Source organism: Hemicordylus capensis, chromosome 1 (assembly GCF_027244095.1).
Source record: "Hemicordylus capensis ecotype Gifberg chromosome 1, rHemCap1.1.pri, whole genome shotgun sequence".
NCBI classification, from domain to species: Eukaryota; Metazoa; Chordata; class Lepidosauria; order Squamata; family Cordylidae; genus Hemicordylus; species Hemicordylus capensis.
Window position 1 is genome coordinate 146483943 of NC_069657.1, and position 18481 is coordinate 146502423.

At 42.6% G+C, this 18481-nt stretch overlaps 1 protein-coding gene across 6 annotated transcripts in view; it reads left to right on the forward strand.

The window, feature by feature from the left end:
- The window catches only part of SPTB (spectrin beta, erythrocytic), a 181879-nt gene that overhangs the window by 26840 nt on the left and 136558 nt on the right, over positions 1–18481 (forward strand). The window contains exon 1 of one of the 6 annotated variants that reach the window (XM_053254837.1): positions 11415–11539. The exons of the other annotated variants lie outside the window; for them this stretch is intronic. The gene's annotated coding sequence lies outside the window, so the exon portion shown is untranslated. Of the gene's footprint in view, positions 1–11414; positions 11540–18481 lie in introns of those variants that run through there. 6 annotated transcript variants of the gene reach the window in all.

An 18481-nucleotide genomic window follows, 5' to 3' on the forward strand; every position in this document is an offset into this window, starting at 1 on the left:
ATTCACAGAAGACCACTTGAAGGAACATCATTACAAGTAAGCAACCTGTTTTACATGCATGTCACTAAGGGTGTCTTCACACATTGGACTTGAAGCTGCTCTTGCCTCTTCTAACCTACAGTGGCTAGAATGCTCATTTGAATTACAGATACCTTTCTCCCTCTTTCTCTTCCACATGAACAATGATAGAGCATTTGCTTTATATAGCAAGAGAGAGGTTCAAAAGCAATTTAAGTTCTGCATGTGAAAAAAGCATTGATGCTTTTGAACTTTGGTGCTGTAGAAGACTTTTTGAGGATACCCTGGACAGCCAGGAAAACAAACAAATGAATCATAGAACAAATCAATCCAGAATTTTTACTCGAGGCACAAATGACCAGGCTCAAACTATCATACTTTGGACACATTATGCAAAGACTCAGCTCCGTTGAGAAGTCTATAATGCTGGGGAAAGTTGAAGGAAAGAGAAGAAGAGGATGACCTGCAGCAAGGTGGAGGGACTCGATTATGACAGCAATGAATGCACCACTGAGAGACCTCAAAAGCCAAGTTGAAGACAGATCATCCTGGGGAGAATCTATCTATGTGGTCGTGAAGAGTCGACACTGACTTGACGGCACTTAATCAATCAAATCAAATGTGAAAGAGCATTTTTACCTTTCACTTGAAAACCATGCATCTAGTCTAGCCCTTGATATTGCATAAAGCCCCCAACACTCTCTCTTCCCCACCCAGCCAAGATTGGTTCTTCTCATGTATGTTGCCCCTTGTGTCAGCTTATCAGCCATCTTGGAGAAGCTTTTCAAGCTAGATGGCATTCTGTGAGCACATATGGATAGACAACTGAACAGAAAAGTTCTGAGTTCACCATCTATGTATATTGGAGATTCGAAGACTGAAATGAAAGACTTCTAACCTTAAAGATTTTTTTAAAAGCCCAAACCAATAGATTCTAGAGTTTTATAAAGTGTTTGAAAGTGCAAGTATTGCAGTATTTGTATGGTCCAGCTTTACATAGGGTCAGGAGTGAATAGAAAGATTTATCATTCTAACCTTTTAAAATTTGTCCACCACATCTTGGCACATTTACCTCTGCATCCTCTTATGCTTTTGCTACACAAAAGTGGTTCATCCACTCTGCCATTGTGCAGGAAGAAGACAGTGGCTTTATCTTCTATGTTAATCATTTTACGTAGTCTATCCCATCCTTGTGCATATTCCGTATGCAGCTGAAAGTCCAGGACAATAGCAATAGCAATAGCAATAGCACTTACATTTATATACCGCTCTATAGCCGAAGCTCTCTAAGCGGTTTACAATGACTTAGCATATTGCCCCCAACATTTCTGGGTACTCATTTTACCGACCTCGGAAGGATGGAAGGCTGAGTCAACCTTGAGCCCCTGGTCAGGATTGAACTTGTAACCTTCTGGTTACAGGGCAGCAGTTTTACCACTGCGCCACCAGGGTAAATAACACCTATTATAGTGTTATAGACAACACTATAATAGCAGGTTGGGTAGATCAAAATCAAGTTTGTAAGGTTTAAGATATATGTTTTGAATTACTATTATAGCAAGGGTTAATTCTATAGTTGGTGATTCACGAGGAGGTGTGAGCGGGAAGTCAATAATTGTTTAATGTGATGTGAATGTTAAGATATTGTTAAAATCAATAAAAATTTAAACATTAAAAGAAAGAAAAAAGAAAGAAAAGAAAGTCCAGGACAACACTAGGCTGGCAGGATGTACATTTGCTAATTAGATAAGAGTTGCAAATTTTAAACTTACAGAAAGTGCTATAGGATTTGGAATGTCTGCAAATGATGTTGCACACATGTTTTCTGTGGCAGAAGCCTAAGGCTTTTCCTCTGTGCTCCGTGTTTTTCCAGAGATCAAGCTACCTTCATATGCATCTTAGAGCATTTTGAGTTTTGCATGCATTCTATTCACTAAATACTTATGAGTTTGGATAGAATGGAAATGCAAGTCTGTTAGCTTAAGATGCCTGTTACAATAAGTGCATATTAGTGGTATTACCTGTCACTGCACATAGACTATATGGTATCATACCACACATCTGCTATCATTACAAATCTCACAAGCTAGCTGAGCATATGTGTGCATGCATACATATGTCACATAACCATTTGTGGGCATTCCTGTATATTTCTCTTTGCTGCCTGGAAGATGTGCTCAAAGGTTTGTGAGCTTCAAATAATTGTTGCTTAAAAAACAACTTTGGTAATGAAAGAGCTTACATGCCCAAGGGCTTGGGCATGCCCAGTGAGACCTTTGGCTCTCTTCTTAGCAGCAAACCTCCAAGCTACTTTGCTTTTCAAAGTCTCTTGCCCTTGCATTTCAGAAGTGGCTTGCTATGTAGCACAGTGAAGATATCCTGTTTCTGAACACATGAAGCTGCCTTATACTGAACCTTATGCATAGCTGCCATTGGTTCATCTAGCCCAGCTTTGCTTACTCTGATGCACAGTGGCTTTCCAATGTCCCAAGCAGAAATTGTTCCCAGCCCTTCTCTGAGAACATTTTGCCTGGAAAAGCTGGAGACTGGACCTGGACCTTTATGCATGGAAAGCTGGCACATGCTCTTGTTAAAGAGCACATGCTCTTAGTTAAATTTGTGTGTCTCCTCCTCTCATTGCTGCTTCATATTTTACCATTTTTCCACATGGAAAAATTTCCCCACAAGTTCACGCATGCTCTAAAAAGCACCCATCTACACTTTGCCTTAGGCTTTTTGTGTCAGCTTCCATAGATTTGCACAACGAATTGCGTCTGGAGTCATAATTGGGTGTCTGCACCTAGAAGTTCTTGCACTAGTTCATCCTGCTATTTTCTGTCCACATCAAGAATAGAGCATTTAAGGGGGGGGGATTGCAGGTTGGGGTCCCTTCAGTCCCTCCCATGTGCACTTATGCAGAAAGCAAGAAGTTTACTCTTTTGCTTTATATTTTGTTGTGCTGCAGTTGCACACTTCTGTAGCATTTCCTCTCCCTATCTGCTGAGACTTCCATGGAACTTGAAATTGAAGAAACGATGTTTGTTTGTGCCTTTAAGTGTCTCCTGCTTCTCTGGACATTTGCTGCTGATAACGTGATGATTTCCTGAAACCCCATTGAACTGTACCCCTTTAATGACTAGGTTGTAATCCTGTGCACACTGCTGGAAGTAAGTCCTACTCAACGTAGTGGGACTTACTTCTGAGTAAGCATGCATATATTGTGCTGCTGAGATCTGTTTCCTCTTTATTTTTTAGATTTAATCTTAACTTTTACTTTATTTTGATTATTGAGGAGAATAAATGATACAGCGAATGTTTACATTTTTACAAAATGTAAATGCTTGTGGGAATACCACAAAAGGGGAGCAGAGGAGACGATGAAACTGTTGGGTGTTGCAGCTTGAAGAGGAGGGTGTTGAGGAGGAAGGTGTAGTAGCTGCTGTTACTACTGTACTATCCTCACTTCTTTCCTTGATTTTTCAGCCATAGACTATAATGGAAAATCACTGAAATTCTTATAACTTGTTTGCATATAACTACTCCTTTACACATTACACTGTGGTCCATTTATACCTTTTCTCCTCACACAAAGTTTGACTCCTCTACAATCAAGTTAGAATAAATATAGTATGAAAAGACATGTTCGACAAACTGTAATGTAGACTGTACAAGGAAGTTATAGGATGTAGAGAATATCATCTCTGGACTACCCGAAAAATCACCCTTAAGAATTGGTGTTCATGTTGAAATAAACCACAGTCTAGAAGAGTTCTTAGAGTCAAACTAGACAGGCAAATAGTTGTTTTTTAAAGGCACATGCTAAATCCTAGAGGTAACAGCAGGAGAGAGAGCATTCCCTCAATTCCTGCCTGTAGGCTTTCAGCGGCATCTGGTGGACCACTACGTGAAACAGGATGCTGGACTAGATGGGCCTTGGGCCTGATCCAGCAGGGCTGTTCTCATGTTCTTACCTTTTTCTTTCACTAAAAGCAGATATGCCCCCCTTCCCTAGTTCAGATTGAGACTGAGATTTGAGTGGAGGATTTGTTCTGGTGCAATTTCCCCATGACAAATTGTTCCTGCCTGCACTGTTGATTGCCTCCAAAATGGCTAATTGCAGTAAATGGTCAGTTTGGAATCAAATTGCCGTCGCGGGGGGATCTTAAGGAGAATGGAACCAAGATTTACCCCTCCCTCTTCATATGCTACATATACCTTCCATCATGTCCCTATTTTCCTATTTGCCTAAATGGGATTACCTGCCTGTTTAGTTTGACCCTTAGTCTTGTTAGTGTCAGTCCTCTTCCTCTGCATATTGGAAACAATATTAAAGCCAGGGTCAGTGCTATATAAATGTTTCCAGTGTTTGCATTTTGAATTTTAAACCTTTAATTGTAAACCACCCTGAGCCATTTTGGAAGGGAGGTATAAAAATCAAACAAATAAATAATTAAATAATTGTGATAACCAACCTCTTGCAAAGCTTGCCTATAGCTGTGGAACCCAGACCTACCCTATTGAACCAAAAGCAAATCTAGCAAAATTCAAGCATTATCAGAGCATCTCCCTTACTTGTAAGCATTTTAAGCACAACAGCCTTTTGCAAAGCCCAATTCCGTGTATATTGATTTATCTGTGAGGCACTTGCTCATCTTCTCCTTTCTCATTGGGGTACATGCCCCAATTCTTTGTTACCCGAGTCTTGATCTATACATCCCTGTCCCCCTGCCACCCAAATATAACCCACAACTAATGTTTGCTATGATCCCATAACCAAAACAAAGCATATAGAGGAAATAGGAATTCAATCCATAGCTATGACCCCACAGCCCTGTACTGTCCTCTGCTTCCGTGTTGCTGCCATGTTGCTGATAAATTGGGTTTAAAAAACAAAGGAAAAATGTGGGTGCATGGAGCCAGTGAGATTGTGCAACGCCTTTACTGCTTACAGAGTGTGGAAATAAAGTCATGTGCTTTAACATACAATTCGTATGCCTTTTAGAGAACTTGTAAGAGCCTTTTCTCCTAAACTGTAGATAATTCCATTGTAGGATTTTCCCCCCAGAGGTTTGCTTTCATAACACGTTGTGTCTGTTCCCTGTGCTATACGCTATAGTCTTGACAGCTTTTCTTAATCATGGTGCACCAACAGCCTGTCAGCAGTTTCTGATTAAGGCATTTTCATAAGGTGTGGGTGCACCAAACTGTCAGATAAAGGAGTAGCATGACTCTGTTGGCCAACAGATAATAAGCCATTGCTGCAAAGAACCCTTTATTCTCTCTTTATTTTCATGCTGGTGCTTTGGGGAGGTGTTCTGTGACTTGACATTTAGGCACTGAGCTCTCCTACAGCCCCTGTCATTATTAGTATTTTTTAGTTTGGAAACTTTTCATCCATCACCAGTTTAAGAAACAACAAAATAGATGCTAAAACTCTGCACAATCTGCAAAGAAGAACAGTGGCATTTCATACTCCCGGGCCAGAAAATATTGTTAGGGGTATAACGATAAAGGTTTAGTCTCAATCCACTGCACACCAAGGTTGTGGAATCTTTCTTGTGTACTGCCTTTTAAGAGAAGGTATCAAATTAAGACTTCAGTAGATGTTCAAATTTAAAAAATGCTTACCATCTGTATTAATAAGGACCTGTACTTTATGTTGAAAATAAAGCTGTCAAAGCGACTTTCAGCCAGGAGTTCATCTTATTTCCTAGGACTCTAAACCTTAAAAGTTAAATTTCTCCCAAACGTACATGCCTACTAGTATTATGTTGTATGACACTTCAGGCATACATGAAGTGCTTTTACACGTTTCCCCCCCTCACTTGTTAACAGCTCTGTGTGGTAAATGACCTGCTGTTCTTATGTTGCAGACTGCCAGCACTGAAGATGATAACTAATAGTGTACACACTTTAAAAAGAAGTATTTGGTTTGATTTTCAGAATTCTTCTAGAACACTCAAATTCTGGAGACCAAAGCAAACACTTAAAAAAAAAAGTATGGGGACAGTTTATGGAAGAGGAGATCAACATCTCTTCCTCATTTGTTGGTATTGTATCCCTTTAGTACAAATTAGTGCAATGTTCTATCCTAGAACTGTGAAGGACCACAGGGATCTCTGCTGTATTATGTATAGTGGCACACAATCACTACTACAGCTTAATATTTAATACTTAATATTTAATACTTCATTCTTCATTGGTTGCCTAAGGTTAGTATACCAAAATGTTCACATAGTTAGGTCACAAGATACCTTGCCAGTGAGAATCCGTGTAGTGTAGTGTAGTAGCTAGAAGTGGGACTTAGACCAGGGAAGCCCAACTTCAAATCCCCATTCATCCATGAGCTCTCTGGATTACTTAGGCCAGGCATGTACATTCAGCTCATCGTACCTCATAGGATAAAATTGGGGGAGGGAACCATGTTCAGTGCTCTGAGCTCCTTGGAGGAAGGACAGGATAGAAATGCAATAAATAATATATATTTGTCTCCAAACATTACTATTCCTACACAGTCAGCTTCTTAGGCTGTAGTCCTATATGCTCGGCTGGGAGTAAATCCCAGTGAACCTTTTGGCCAGCATCCTGGCTAGATTTGCATATGAGCAGCCAAAAAAGACATGCACGCAGCAATAGCATCCTCTCTTCTGGAGTACAGGGGCTGCATGACCCTCAGGACCTACTTCTGTTCATATGTAGAGCACTTCCAGAGGAAGGATTGGTGAAAGTGGTCCCCTGGGCAAGCCCTTGTGCTTCAGAAGGAAGGACCCTGTTGCTGCACCATATCTTTTTGTTGTTGTACGTGCACAAGTTTAATCAAGATGTCGGCCAATGAGGCTTACTTTAATCTTCAGTACCTGCCGCTTCTGATGCTTTCTCCTTCTAACAGCACCCTATAGCCTTCCATGCCAGGGTTTCTTCTATCCTCACAAACTCTGGTTATGCTGATGTCCCTTCATATACAAACTTTTCTGCAATTACAAGAGTCCCTCACAGGTTGTACTTCTTACTGCTGCCACTTCTTCTACTGATGCTACCTCAGTTCCAGAGTACAGAGAGAAGCCTCACTTGTAACCCTAGCATATGTGTGCCCTGGACTCTTATCTCAGTTCTTTCCATGTCTTTTGAATTGTTCAGAATCTGTATATGGCTTACATTACAAGACACCATTTGGCCTCCTTGGAAAGGGATGATAGTTTTTAAGAGCTTGAGGGAGTCGCTTTCATACACACATTTCTTTTGTCCCACTGTTGTCTCTGAACAAATAGGTTTTGCAGGTTTATGAGATGATATAAAATATTGGAAAACCTGTTTACCAGAGGCAAAAGTGGAATGTGTGATCCTTCTTTCAAACTGCCTTCCGCTGCCTGAAAAAAAAGGACAAAATGCTACCACTGTTATCTCTCTTTGTTACATTTCTCTCATGAACAATTACAGTATGCCCTTGATACTGGCACTCTGATCCTATGGGATTTGCTTAAGATAGAGCAGTGTAACTGCTGCTTAATGATTTGTGCTGTCCCTGTGACTGATACAATACAAGAAATGGCTCTCAAGAATTAAAAAAGTTCATGTAAAGAGTGCCATTAATTTTTACATATTTATAGACTAGACTTGTTCACATAATCAGTAATTGGGTAGGACAAGTGTCCTACCCAAGTTCGGGAGCTATGTGTGCTCCTGATTTTTGATCACCTGTCAGCAAAAACCTAGATTGAACATGCAGGGAATGATCGTGTGCAAAGCTCACTCTGGGTAGGATGGCTCCATCCTACCTAGTTTTAGTATCCAGTTGTTTAATGATGTAGGAGGAAAAACTGTCCTACCATCATAAGCCTCGCATACACTCATTCCCCCCACCTCTTACCTAGGTTTTTGCTGACAGACCAAAAATTGGGAGTGCACACACAGCTCCTGAACTTGGGTAGGATTTTGCTGACACTTGACACTTGGTAGGAAACTTGATTACTCACCATGTGAACAGGCCTTCTGTATTTCTAAAAAAATGTAAAGGGACATAACTGTCATCTTTGACAGAGTGACACACTAGCTTTGGAATGACTTATCTGTGAGGCACCGGATCTAGGAAGGAAGTGCTCTAGGCCTCTTATAAAGGATCCTATGGACAGCTATCTTGGCCCAGGATGCCCCAGCATTGGTTAGTTAAATTTATTTGTCCTTGAAGAGAGAAAAACACCACCACCACCTCATTCATCCTTGTGTAGGTATTGTATAGATTTAAAGCAATTGAGGCAAATAGGTTTGGTCTTGCTATGTGTATAGCATATGGTTTTAGTTTTAAAAATACATTTGAGAACTAATACTAGACTTTCTGTGGACCTAAAGCCATTTTTGGCTGTTTAATTTGGATCAGTTTTCATTAAGAAGTGATAAATCAGTTGTGAATGTTGCAGTGTACAGCTTAGCAGGAAGCACTCCACACACAAATCGGGCTTTGTCTTCTGAATTCTAACTTATCGATGTATTTCTGGGTTTTTTAAATGCTGGTTTTAAGTGAGTTTTTCTGAAAACACTGGAGCAAATAGTGAGAGGCACTTATGTAGAATAATTAACATAAGATGGATACACTAGGGATGTGTGAATCAATTTCTGATACAAACCAATTTGTACCTGAATCTGGATGATTTAGGCGATTTGTAGACAGAACAAATCACCCCTGTGCTCAACTGCCCAGATTTGGGTAAAAAGCAAATAACCCCAGATTCGGACCCCCATTTTGTGGCCAAAGTGGGTTGGATGGTAGTGCCCTATGGGTGGAAGCTACCATCCAGATTTCAAATAAATTGGGCAAAGGGGTGATTTTCTTTAAAAAAAATAAAAATGAAGTTCACGCATCTTAAAGCGTTTTCCCATAGGGAATAATGGGGATTTCATCAGCCTTAGTTATAACGCCCAGGGCTGGGGGACAAGGTGGCTCCGAGCGGGTTGTGGTGGGTGGTAGTGCCCATTGGGTGCAAGAAAGCTACCACCCAGATTTCAAAGAAATTGGGTCAAGGGGTGTTAAAAATTTTTTTGAAGTTGGCATGTCTTTGTGGCAGATTTGGGGCAGATTCACATCTTTAATCCACTCTCATTTCCTACCAGAGAATCTACTCTCAGAAGAATACCTCAGACATTGAAAACAACAAAGCCCAGTGCTCCATGGGCTTGTTGTTTGGAGGGTGGTTGGCACCCTATGTGCACTACACCACAACCCGCTCTGGGCCACCCTGGTGCCCCCCAAGTGGAGTGATGGGGCTGATGAAATTCTCCATTATTCCCTATGGGGGAAAAGCTTAAAGATGCACAAACTTCAGGAAAGCACCCTGGTGCAACTGGTGTATATCCCTTGGGGGCAGGGATTTACATTACCTGATGGGCAATCAGGTCTCTTTACCCCCTGCTAACTGGGCAAAGAGGCACCTTTTTAACATGGTGATTCTCTTTATTTAGCAGGGGGAGAGTAACTGGCCCTATCCACCCCCAACACAGTACCTCCAGTGACGGTTGCTGGTGTCTATCTTATGTTTCTTTTTAGTTTGTGAGCCCTTTAGGGACAGGAATCCATCTTATTTATTTATTATTTCTCTATGTAAACTGCTTTGGAACCTTTTGTTGAAAAACAGTATATGGATAGTTGTTATTTATATAGAGGAGGAATTTGATTTCCTGGAGGTCTGCTATTTCTCCAAAGTCAGTGGAGATGGAGTTATGTCTTCCACATCTTGTGAAATAGGCATGTTTCTCTCAACTCCACTTAGGTAGGGACTTTTGCTGCTCAAAATTCGCTATGAAGACTGATGCATGTAAGGCTAGAGTTCCCTATTCAAACTGTGGTCTATTAGCCAAGATGGTATCTGGGATCCTAGGAAGAGCAGCAGATGAAAGGAGATACCAGCCCTTCTGCCCACATGTTGGTGTCCCATGAACCTGTTTTGCACTCCTAGTTGCTGTGGCACAGTATGCCCTTTGCCAGCATATAATAGTAAATTGTGCAGAAGTCCTGCGTGTTGTAAGCATGGCACAGGAGGAAAAAAGTGTGCTCTGTTGACAGCTAACTCTTTTTGAAAGCTGAGAACGGTGAGGAAGAGCTAATTTTCTTAAACCTAGTGCAACGATGGCCATGAACTGCTCTCCTAACAGTACTTCATTAACCACTAGAGTAACAGTAACTGCTGTGCTGGCTGCAAGAGCCCTTGGCAGGAACTATAAGTAAAGCACACAAAGGATGTTGCAGAATTTCCTTCTCCAGAAAGTAGATGGACATGAAAGAAGAATATTAACCACTCCCTTCCCAAATGGAAAATGTTGGACTAACTTTCCTGAAATGCTACTATACTTCCAGCAGTCCATTTCCAGAGGAATAGCCATGTTTATCTGTTGCAGCAAGAATGAGTTGTGGTGCAGTCCGTAACATCCTAGCAATGTTAAGTTAATTAATCACTGAAGAAAGTGACCAGCAGATGAAATTCAAAGGAAAACCCCAGTGTAAGATGGCTAAATTATAATCTATCTATCTATCTATCTATCTATCTATCTATCTATCTATCTATCTATCATATTTTTATACTGCCTGATATGCACATCTCTAATAAATGTACATTTATTTTCTTTGGCTTGAATCTGGACAATTTCATTCTATCACATTATAAAGTTGATTAACTTACTGTCATCAGGCTAGTGATGCTATTGCCAATTATTGTTATTGCCACCATGTTTTTCTTACCGAGCTCTCCATAGAATTGTTACAGCCTAGGCCTCCTGCATTGCCTGGCCATTTGATTCCACTGTTAAGTGCCTTTTCTCTTATACTACAGTAGATGTGTTGGTCTTCAAAGTGCCACAGGACCACTTGTTCATTTTGTGTCTGTTTATGTACTTGGTTTCCATCTCCAGAAAGGCTGGCTATTGTACTACAGAGTTTGTAGCAATGCTTCCTTTTTGGTTGCTAGCAATAGCGACCTAAATTTTCTAACTCAATTTTTTTTGCAATGGATGGATTGTTGGCATTTGGGTGTGGGAGATCAAGGTGTGAATTATGAAGGTCACATAGTTTGCCTTGGACAAATTACCATATTGCAGTCTACCTGGCTGGATTGTTGTCAGGATAAATGACCTAGCAATTGTAAAATACTTTGCACACTGAAAGGTACTGTAAAAACGATAGGGACTTTCAGTTGCTGCCCAGATACATGCCGGGGCTGGAGAAGATAACTTGATCCTCTTAGAGCTGTTTTGAACTGACAGCTGCTTGCAGACAATTTTAGATATATGCGCGCACACTCGCTATCTATATCTTTCAAATGACCTGCAATGGCATGCACATGCTTTTCCCACCCTCTCTATTGTGCCAGCCGAGAGAGAGAGAGAGAGAGAGAGAGAGAGAGAGAGAGAGAGAGACTTGGCAGCTGCCATTCATTGCTGCTTTTAACCCAAGTATATGGCGCTGACAGAATTCCTTGCAAGAGGCACACCACAAACATCTTTACCTAACTCTGGGCTGAGAAAGAAAGAAGTTGTGGTAAGCAGCCATTCTGGGGAGCTCATGTTGTGTGTTTGGAACTGTAGTGGGTCCACAGCTGCTTTGAATGATACGACACTCATATTGTTCAGTAAACAGGATGATAATGTTATCAGCCTTGCATGTACTTTGGAAATTCTTTGCTCCAGGCAATACTGTGCTCTTCATGCTTTCAGCATGGCGTTCATTATGTAAAACCTGTTACATTGGGAAGGAAGAGAGTAGGTCAGACTAAATGCTCTAAAACATGTTCAAAATGTTATATTAAAACAATGTTTTCAGTATGTGTCTTTCATTTTTTATTTCTGTCAATGGAGCTTTCTCTTTAAGAGAAATAGCTGGCATGATATCTGCTTCCTTATTTACCTCTGGTTTGTGAATGACAGTATGGCTCAGAAGAAAGAGGGATTTCTGCAGGGGAGACATTAAAAGGTTGAGCAACATGTAGTTTAGAATCTGGAGTAAAAGTGCCTCGGCCTATCTTGTATTGTGCCCAACTTGTAATGGAAATGAAACAGCTGCATTGCATATATCCTCCATGTCAGTTACACTGTAGTTTCATTTCACTAGAAGCATGGCTCATGGCCAGCCAGACCATAGCATATGCACTGCCCAAAAGAGAACACGTTTACTATCCTGGGTAGAGGCTGCTTTTCCTCCAAACTAGCACATGTTTTGTATTTTCTTAAAGGGAGCAATGGAATGTGAGAACCGGTGGTGATGCATTGGCCATTTGCAAACTTAAGACTAGAAAATTAGTGTGTATGTGCACTGTACACACACCCTATAAAACTCTGGAATGATCTCATTGGAACAGCTGTGGGAACAAATAGCCTTTCTGCATTCTAGGATAGAATTAAATAATTTTATGCAGGAGATTGTGTGAATTTGTATTCTGGTGCCTCAGTTATAGCAAACTGGGGTCAAGAAGAGCACCCCATTTGCACATGCCCCCCCGCCCCCCATGAGGCAACCAGAGGCTTCACTGCTTGCCTGATTCATTCTCGTCAGCCCACAGTGAGCTAATTGGATGAGTTTACTTGGCTTATTGCAAACTGACTGGACACATGATGTAGTAATGGACTCAACATACACAGAGGCTTCCAACTCTTCAGACCCAGGATCTACTCCTAACTCCAGCCTTCAACATGGGGCAATTCGTTTGTTTTCCTTTTTCACCTTTCCCTTTTTCTTCTTTCCTTGTGTCTGATTTTTTTGCTGCTTTGCTTCTCGTGCTGCTAGCCAGGACTCTTTTCACGAGCTGCTGATTTCCCCCAACTTGTGTATGGCTTTTTCCGCTTTGTACCTCTGCTTCTCCTGTGACAATTGGTCGCAAAACAAAAACAAAAAACAAGTGCAAAAAAGAAAACCATGCCTATGAATGTTGGAGACTCCTGTGATGGAAGCAAAAAATAAAAGTGGGGGGGAGGAATTTCTGTATCAACTAATGGAACTGAGAGTTATTGGCTCCTGAAAAAAGATTTGTGTCCACTTAATGAAAATTGTAGGTGGAAACATCTGGTTTAATTGGCATTAACCATATTATGCAGGAAACATTTGCAATGTGCATTCAGTATGTTGCCTGTGAAACAACTAGCCAAAAAGGACTCCTATCAAAATCTGCACATGGGAGTAGATGGGTGGGGTTAGAGAAGAGGATGGTTCCAGCCAAAAAAAAAAAAAATCATCTCGACAGCCCAGCTGTTAAGTTGCAAGAAAGAACGTAGGCTTCTGGTGGGTGTGGCTGAGTTCAGCAAGCACTTTTTCACCAGGCTTTTGAAATATTTTGAAATGATTTCCTTCTGCTGGAGATGGATTATAGTGTTCTTCTGAGTGGTCTCTGTCCTTCACATGATTGGGCTTTGCGTTCAAATGAAGGCAGGATCGGGGAGTCTTCCAAGCTTTCTTAGTCCTCCTAAGCCCCACTCCCCCTTCTGCCTCGTACCAAATAACCAATGTTCACCTCCTCAGCCAGTCGGTGCACTCTTCTTCCCTATTTTTTTTTAAAAAGACAGTTTTTCTCTCCATTATTTATTTTTGGTTTATTCTTTCTTCCTCCTTTAGTATATACAGTTCTCTTCTGCCTGTTATCGTTTTGTGTTTTACTTTCTCTGCTCACACACACTCCACCCATGGGGTGGTTTATGTCTAACAAGCCTTCCTCCTTTTAAACACTGTGTCAATTGCAAAGCCACGTTTCCTTTCTCAGATGGACACCGTTTGTGTTTGTTCTGCTTAGGGGAAACTTGTATTGTTTAGAGCTGCACACACTATCAGTGCTTCACTAGACAGGCATGACAAAACAGAGCCTCCAGACCCCATGCAAATCTGTGGGAAAAGGCACTCTTATCATCGACCATTATGGATACTACCAATAGTGGTTTGGCAGGCTTTTCCATGCCAAAAATTCCCACTTCCTATAAGAACACTCCAGGCCCAGATACAGGGGCCTCGATTTCAAGATTCCACTGAGATCTTCCTTGTGGCTGCCAATCCGGCCCGCAACTCCGTCCACCGCTACTTTGGACCAATCAGTTCCAGCTCCCTTGGGACCAGCTAAGGTAGACCCCAGGGGCAGTCTTCTTCATCGGCAAATTCCCTGCCTCCAGCACAGAAGCCGAAGAAAAAGAAGAGTCCCCTCACGTAGGAGCCTGACCTGCATAAGACACAGGAAAAATTCCCATCCACCACCTCTCTTGGGCTCCAGCGAGCCAGGACCTGACTGCGCCATTACTAATGCTGCCCCAAACATTGTGCCACAACCCCTGTCAGCCCTGGCTTCAAAGCCAAGGAAGGCACTGTGATTACTCCCATGGAGGTCATGGAGGAGGATTCCTCAGATGAAGACCCAGAGCAGGGGGAGCAAGTTGAAACTCTGGTCAACTCAGCAGAGCCAGAGTTGACTGGCCTGCAGGCCCCTTTTTCCTCCTTTACCTCCCTTCTCCTGATGAAGCTTCTGAGGCTGCTGAAGTCAAGGTGCCTACCCCAGATCCTCAACAGCAACGTTAGACCAGAGTACAGGCTTGGAGGGAGGAATGCTGTAGTTCGGAGAGGCTGGCCAGATGGAACAGGTCTTCCAGCTCTGACCTGGCTGCATCTCCCTGACGAGACTCAGCTGCAGTTGTGCGGGACTCTCAGCACACTGCCTGTTTAGAGCAGCCTGAGAGCTGGGTCTGTGCTGGAAACCCTCCGTGGTGCCAGCCCTTATCCTGTGCAATCTGGACCTGTTTGCTGTGACTGACCACGATTCATGTTCACCCATGTTCCTGATGATGGTGGAATCTCTGGTACTTACTTCTTGCAACACATGTGACTATGCTTGTCTCTCTTCCTTTCTGCCAGCTCTCCCTTCTCCTCTGAAAAGAGTGGTTTCGCAGCTGCTGGGCAGTTGGCCAGTGCAGGTCATTACAGGCACTGCAGAAATCCGTACACCTGGTACCGATGCCTTCTTCTGCAGTGGCCCTTGAACTCTTTAACCTAAGACAACACGTTCCTATGCGGGTGGAACCCGAACTGCCCTCTGGAGGCAGAGTCAGATCCCTATTTCTCTGAAGGAGATAGGGATCCTACTGGCTCTAATATAGTCACCTAATGTGAACATACCTCCACACATTGACATAGATGGGAATACTATGCTCCTTCCCTCTATTCTGACCAGTACAGTGAGGCATATTACAAAGAGGGTTATTCCCATCCCCTTGGACTCTCCAGACCGTTGTGCTTACGCCTTGGGGGCTGGGCAGTACAAACCAACATACAGCATGAGCAGGTACTGCTCCAGATCTTACGATATGTGGAGACTACATGGAGCATTACTATAGAGCTTACTCCCTCAGGCCACACTCTCGATCCCGATCTCCATGATATGAGTGTGCACAGTCTCCTTGCATGGGGTATTATTCTTGTAGCTGTAGATCTCCTTCCCCTTTGCGCACATGCTCCAGGAAACGACAGCACCCCAGTGTTGCAGCCCCTGCTCTAAGACAAAAGATCTTGCATTTGTCTGCATCATCTGCTCAGCCTCTTCCTCTGATCACTCCATCTCAGACAACTGCTCCTTTGCAATTACATTATCCTCTGACATGTCTGCCCTCCTTAGACATTGTGGACCTGCTCCTCCCTGATAAGATCCTGCAGTTTTCTGAACCGGAATCGGGAGGATGTGGAGAACCCTGCAACATCTGATACAGCCCCTGACTCCACCCCACCAGATTGGCTGGAAGACCCAAAGCCACCATCTCCTTCGGAAGATCTCAAATATTTTTTGATCCATGTTGCCAGAATGGCATTGTCTTTGGGCCTGCAAACTGGGGAATTAGTCAAAATGTCAACTAATCCTATCTTTGATCTCACTGATAATGATGCCCATCACTCCGTGACTTTGCCTATGAACCTAGCACTTTTGGAGATTAAACAATGCTGTTGGGAAAGACCTTCTTTGGTCTCTGCAACTTCCATAAAAGTAGAAAATGTCTCTAAAGTACAGCTAGATGATTGCCTTTTTCTATAAAGACATCCAACCCCAAATTCAGTTGTTGCAGAGGCAGCTCAGAATAGGTCTCAACATAGAGCATTATCTGTGTCTATCGACAGAGAAGGTAGGAAGCTAGACTCAATTGGCAGGCGTCTTTATGCAATGTCATCTCTCCAGTTGAAAATCGTTAACTACCAAGCCTGCATGACATAGTACAGCCGTTTGGTGTGGGAGAAGCTGTCTCATTTCCTGGAATCCCTGCCATCAGACAAGAAGGAGGGGGCATTTAAATTGAACAAACAACTTCATACTGCTAGGCATACTACTGATTGCTTGGCTAGAATTATAGTAAACTTCATCACCTTGAGGCGCCATGCTTGGCTGCACTCCTCTGACCTTGCCTCTGAGGCCTGGACCAGAATTGAGGATCTTCTTTGATGGACAAACTTTATTCAGAAGCAAGGCAGATGAAACTATTGAACGTGTCCAGAAACTGCGGAATACTGTTCTCTCCATGAGCCTGATTTCTTCTACAACTTCAGATTATAATAAACCATTCAAATCACAGCACACTATGTCTTCTAGATCATCCACACAATCCCAATCTGATTATTCCTTTTGACAGCAGTGGAATATGCAGTACAAAAAGAGACCATGCTTTTCTAACAGGCCAACCGAACCCAAGGGAAAGGCTGCTCCCTATCATAAACGTGCATGACTACTGGTCCATTGGAACAAGACTGAGACCCTATCTGGACATGTGGGGGAAATCACTATGGACAATTGGGCACTTAACCATCATCCATCTGGGCTATGCCATAGAATTTCTCCAACGCCTGCCAAACTCCGTATTCAGTCACTCCCATGAGTCTGACTCTGTGGGGCGAAATAGAAATTCTACTTCAAAAAGGAGTGGTAGAACCTGTTCCAGACTACCTGTGCGACAGTTTCTACTCACCTTATTTCACCATTCCAAAGAAAGACAGAGGTCTCGGCCCCATTGTGGACTTTCAAAATTTAAACACTTTCATTACTTACAGAAGGTTCTGCATGCTTACTGTCTCAGACATTATAACTCTTGTGTCGGGAGGCATGTGGTTCATTTCCACACATCTCAAAGATGTGTACTACCATATCTCTATATGCCCTACAGCACAAGAAGTTTCTCTGTTTTCAGATAGGATCTTGGAAGTTCCTATTCCAGGTGCTACCTTTTGGTCTCTCTGTGGCATCAAGAGTTTACACAAAATGCATGGCTGTTGTGGTTGGACACCTTCAGGAAAAAAGGGATTCAAATATTCCTTTAACTAGACGATTGGCTTATCGTAGCTCACTCAGAGCAAGCCCTTCACCTCACCTGAACCATCACTTTCTTGCAGAGTTTAGGACTCAAAATCAGCTGGAAGAAATCCCAATGGAATCTCTACCCTAGAAGCCATTAACTTATCAGAAGACCATATAGCTCAAATATGAGCAGTTTTATCCACTCTTGCATTACAACATAACTCAGCATGACATATGCAACAGCTGCTAGGCCTCATAGCCTTCACAACGTCTGTACTAACATTTGAGCGACTGAGGATGAGAAGTCTTCAGTGGTTATTAGATTCCTTCAACCCTCAGCACCACCCTCAAAATATGTGCCTTTACATGCCCCTAGATATTTGGGACATTGTCAGATGATGGAGCTTTGTGGGGAGCCTAAACAGTTCCACTCCATTCAACTGCCCAAACCCTCAAATACGAGTTACGACAAATGCTTTGGAATTGTGCTGGGCCCCCCGCTGCAACCACTTACAGCTAAAAGGCTTCTGGACCCCATCAGAAAGCAAATACTATATTAAGTTAAAACTACAGCCCATTTTCAAGGCCTTTAGGGGTTTCCTCCTGTGATACCCACGTTCGATTATGATTATAACTTTCAGTGCACCCAATCGTGTGAATGACAGAGACCACTCAGAAGAACGTCAGGTTGCGTACCTGTAACTGGGGTTCTTCTGGTGGTCAGTTGTCCATTCACATGCCCACACAGCCTCCCCGCTGCAGAGTGATTGGCTGCGGCGGATGCTTAAACTGCAGAGGTGAACATTGGTCATGTGGTATTAAGCACAAGGGGGTGGAGCTTAGGAGGGATAAGAAAGCTTGGAAGAGTGTCCAATCCTGCCTTTACTAGAATGTGAAGCCCAACTGTGTGAATGGTCAGATGACCACCAGAAGAACCCCAGTCACAGGTAAGCAACCTGATGTGTTTTGTCTTTCTCCCTACCAAAACAGTTTTCATTCACAATCCACAAAAAAGGCCCATGTATATTAGGGGCTATATGGAAGTATGTATGGCTACCCCTTCTGGTCTCTGGCAGTTGATGTCATATTCTAGGCTCCAGTCTCTTCTGTCCAGAGGGTGGGTGCAGAAGATCTGCTGATGGGTTTGGGGCTATCTGATGTTAATGATGCCAAATCACAGAAGC